Consider the following 4,484-nt stretch of genomic DNA (forward strand, 5'->3'; position numbering starts at 1 on the left):
TAATATTTAAAAGTAAAGTTATTCTGCCTGAAATTTGTATTAAATCTCAAAATTCCAATAAAACCAGAATTTCAGGTTTAACTTTTTTCATAATTAATATACATCATTCATAATTAAGACTTTAAAGTAAAAAATCAATTCTTGTGTTTGTTAAAGACGAACTGTAATTGTGTAACGTGCTTTAAGATTCAAAAGCAAAATTTTTCTGCCTGTTTGATTATTTAACGTCGAAATTCTAATTAAACCAAAATTTCGGGTTTAACTTTCTACAGTTTCCTATTAAAATTCACAATTCAGAATTAAGGTCTCGATTAAAACTATTAAAATCGGAATTCAAAAGTGAAAACTAAATAGATTTCCCTCTTAAAAGCTCAGATTTTAGGGTTCCATAAACATAGAATTTTGAATTAAAAAAAAAATTGAAAATAAAAATTGTCTTATTTTTTTTAAGATTAGCTTAGAAGTTTAAAGCTTTTCCTGAAATTGAAAACCGATTTGATGACTAAAAATTTTACAATTATATCAAAATTTTACTAAGAAAATATTATTAGTTCTGGATAAATATACAGAGTGAGAACAAAGTATGGAACCAAGCGGTTTTTTTAATCACTTGCTTTTAGAAAATAATAAACAATATAAATTAAAGTAATATAAAAAATGTGGTTGTATTTTGAGAATGAAAGTTTGTTTTGTTTTTGAGTTATGCGAATTTTTTTGTCAAAATCGCAAATTTTTGAAAAAATTAAATATAAAGTACATAGTTGTAATTCTTAGATCATAACTTTTATGAGGAAAATAGTTTTATAGTGGGTTGCCATTTAAAAAAATAAAAAACATCACATTGTTATAGTAATTTATCATTTATTAAATATTTTTTTCAAAAAGTAAATAGTTTAAGCAAAAACGTTTGGTTTCATACTTTTTATTCAACTGGTATAATTCTAGAGAATGTTTAATAAATTATCAAAACATTTTTCAAAAATTTAATTAAAAAAATAGTAAACTTAAAAAAGCTTATAAAAACATAAAATTGCGAAAAACAAAACATTAAAATAAAGAAAAAAAAAGTGGAAAACAAAATGAATGTTGTCCAAAATAATTTGATAAAAATATTTTATTCTGTTTTAGATCGATTAAAAAGTTGTTTTTTAATTGTGTCAAAATGAGACTTAAATTCTTATTTTTTTTTTAAATTGCCCAAAACTCAAAGCTTCGTAACTTACTGAAAACCTCCTCCGACTCCAAAATTCCCACATTTGGCCCTCACTCAAATCCCTCCAATCAAGCTCGACCCATCACCCCATTAAACCCTCACCTTATAAAAAAATGCAAAATCCCACAAATCCCACAACAGGTGTGCACTCCGAATCGAAGCAGTACAAAACTAATAAATCTCAAATAAGCTGCTGAGTTTGTGAGGAGGCAGTGTTGAGGCGCTCCCCCCACTCGCCCACTGCAACACTTGAACCAAAGCTCTGAAGAACAACAAGAACAAGTTATGTCTGGGATGACCATCGGCTTGACCCACGCCACGCGCTCCAATGAACCCATCGCACCCAAAGGGAAAACCTGTCGATTGTCCTGCATGAGGGACTTCAAATGATTCCTCCCATCCTTGACCTATTTGCAACTATTCCTGTTTTTGACCGTTCGCTTCGCTGATTCTATTAATATTTTCAGGATTTGCAAAATTATTGTTGTTCCCACGTTGCCAATTTTCGGACAAATTGAGCCGATAAACGCGAGCCTCAGTATAAACAATGTTAATGTGTCTAATTTGTCCATTATTGATTTGTTAATGGAATTGGAAGAAGAACTGTTTTTAATTGCGTGACAGGTGAATGACAGTTTCTGGAAAATTTTATCTATCGATTCGATTCTTTTGCTTCAATTTTACATTATTTTTACACTATTTTTCCAACTAAGGAAGGTCGCAAAATTGCTCTGTTATTTTGTCCAGGTTTGCGTGAGGACATTGTGCTATTATTTATTTATTTTGTTGATTTTCTTCTGTCTATGATGGTAAAGGAAAATAACAATGATTAGTTCACTCTCATGAGATTTTGATTACTTAATTTCAAGTTTACAATAAACAAGCTAATAAAATGAAAAATTAATTGAATATTGAGGTAAATAAAAAGAAATAATAAAAAAAAATATTAGATGTTAAATTTTCTTATTATTTTTTTAACATTTAGAGTTTCTATTACCAGCCCTGAAACTGGAAACAAAATGCCTGTTGTACCTTAATTTTTCTCGAAAAATTGCTCCAAATGACTCTAAATAGTCCAAACGACTCAGAAAAATGTATAAAATGTTGTAGAAAAGCAAAATAGTTATTTGTGTGTCATGTGTCTAGTAATTTTCATTATTGTAACCAAAGAAAAGCAATTTTTTAAAATCTTATTATATGATGAAAATTACAATTATATATGAAAATTTCTCGTAAAAATACCGTTTTTACCTAGTTTTCAAATGATTTTATAAAAAAAAACTAAGTATATTTATGTACCCGGAGCTACTCCGAGTTTGCACCATTATACAGGGTCGCTAAAAACTATGGATACATAAAAACTATTCATTAAAACTTATTAAAATTTGGTATATGCTTAAAAGTATTTAAATTCCATTGTCTCAGATGTTTATCAAACTTCTCTCTCCATTTGTCCTGGTGATACAAGACTAACTTGATTTTTTTTAATGGCAAGAAGGTTCAAATTTAATATTTTTAAACAAAGTATTTTTTTCTGAGTTCTATGATGTAACACATGTATACCTAATTTTCAAAAAAAAATCGAACCAATTAAATTTTGAAAAATGTATTTTTTTTAGTCTTAGAAATGTTGTTTTTGTCTACCCTTATCTCTTTGTCGCTTGAACTTTAACCAAAAAATAAATAATATGTTTCCCAAATTTCAACGTATACTCTGCTAAACCGTTCTGAAAATATTTAGCTATATCCCTACTTTTTAGCAAGCCTCTATATAGATAATTTATTTAATTTAATTGATTTATAGTCTCTGAGAAAAGCGAATGTAAAATTTTACAAATTCGACAATTTTTACTATTTAACTGCCGATTACAGAGAAACTAAAGGAGCTAGAACAAAAAACTTGCCAGATCCGTAATTAGTGGCTCAAAATCTATAAGAAAAAATAGGTTTAAACCGAATTTATGACATTTTTAAAAATGCCTATTTTGTACCCCAGTGTTCAACAAATTTTACTTTTCTTTATTTATTAATTGCGGCGGAATTGTCCCTCGGAAAAATGTTTTGAAAAATGTAAAATGTTCTGGGGACTCGATTGATATTTCTCAGGAAAACCGCAAAATTCCTAATAGTTGTATGTTGTAGTCGAGTATAAATTTTGTCTAGGTAATTTTATTTTAACTAGTGATTTTCTCAATAATTATCACAGAACAATTTTTTTTATATAAGATAGGAAATGTAATGTGCTTTCCAACGATAAGAAACACAAAGCTGATGATGTGCTAAAATTTTGACAAAAACTGAAAAAACCTATTTTTTTTGTTTTTTCTCGGAAATTTTAAAATGATGGTGTTTGCCTCCTAAACCAAAAAATGCATAAAACGTAGAAACGCAATTAATTTGAAAAAAATTGTGAGTAGATACTTCATAGTATAAAAAATTCCCCAATTGAAACAATGTTTTAATTTCTTGAATGTTTTTTATGTTACATCTCGGCTTACAATTTACATTTTTAAAAACGGTTTAATTAAGAATACGTTTGGTTTTCTACATTTTACTTAAAAACAATGCTTTTCATCAAAATTTTGAAAGGAATAAATCCTATGCAAAATGCTAAAATTTTACTGACGTTGCAATGTTTCAAAAATGTTTTTCTGACGTTTGAATTAGATAGATCTAAAATTTTATTATAATCGAAAAACTTTTAAATATTGTTCTAAAAAAATATTTTTAGCTACCAGTTTTGTTTCCTACTTTTTTCTAGAGTGCTAGAAAGTGAATATTTAGAACTTCTGTGGGTGTTTTATTGCAATGAAATGAGCACTGCAGAAACCCATAAATATCTAAATTATCAATTTGTAAAAGAAGAAACGTTTTATGTTCATGAAAATGTAACTATTTTAAAGTAAACGTACATAAACTTTGCTTTTATTACTACTATCCGTATTATTACATTTAATAATTTGTTTTATTCTGCTCATTTGTTACTTTTAATTGGTCAAGGATTTTTATTAATGTTTACCAATGTCTCAAACATTGTGATTGTGTCTTTTTGCCGCTAATTAAGTCCACATTTAACCTTGCCTTGTAAATTCTTTTCTCAGTTCAGTATTTTCATTATTTTATTTAGGTATTCCAAATATTTTCTTGAAATGGTAATTAATTAATTAATTAATTAATGAAAATGATTATAATATAGTTTTCAACGTAGAATTGTAACAACCTTTATCAAACTTACAATTTTCGTAGGAATAATTTAATTAAAAACTTTAAT

At 27.3% G+C, this 4,484-nt stretch overlaps 1 protein-coding gene across 1 annotated transcript in view; it reads right to left on the minus strand.

Annotated features, from left to right (window-relative positions):
• Nucleotides 1-1,465, minus strand: part of LOC123014128 (carbonic anhydrase 1) — a 7,768-nt gene extending 6,303 nt beyond the window's left edge. The window contains exon 1 of the mRNA XM_044413034.1: nt 1,316-1,465. The gene's annotated coding sequence lies outside the window, so the exon portion shown is untranslated. The remainder of the gene's footprint in view (nt 1-1,315) is intronic.
• Between the last annotated feature and the right edge of the window lie 3,019 nt (nt 1,466-4,484).

Source organism: Tribolium madens, unplaced genomic scaffold, assembly GCF_015345945.1.
Source record: "Tribolium madens isolate multiple individuals breed KSU strain unplaced genomic scaffold, Tmad_KSU_1.1 Scaffold_97;HRSCAF=244;Tcas5.2_LG3a, whole genome shotgun sequence".
Lineage (NCBI taxonomy): Eukaryota > Metazoa > Arthropoda > Insecta > Coleoptera > Tenebrionidae > Tribolium > Tribolium madens.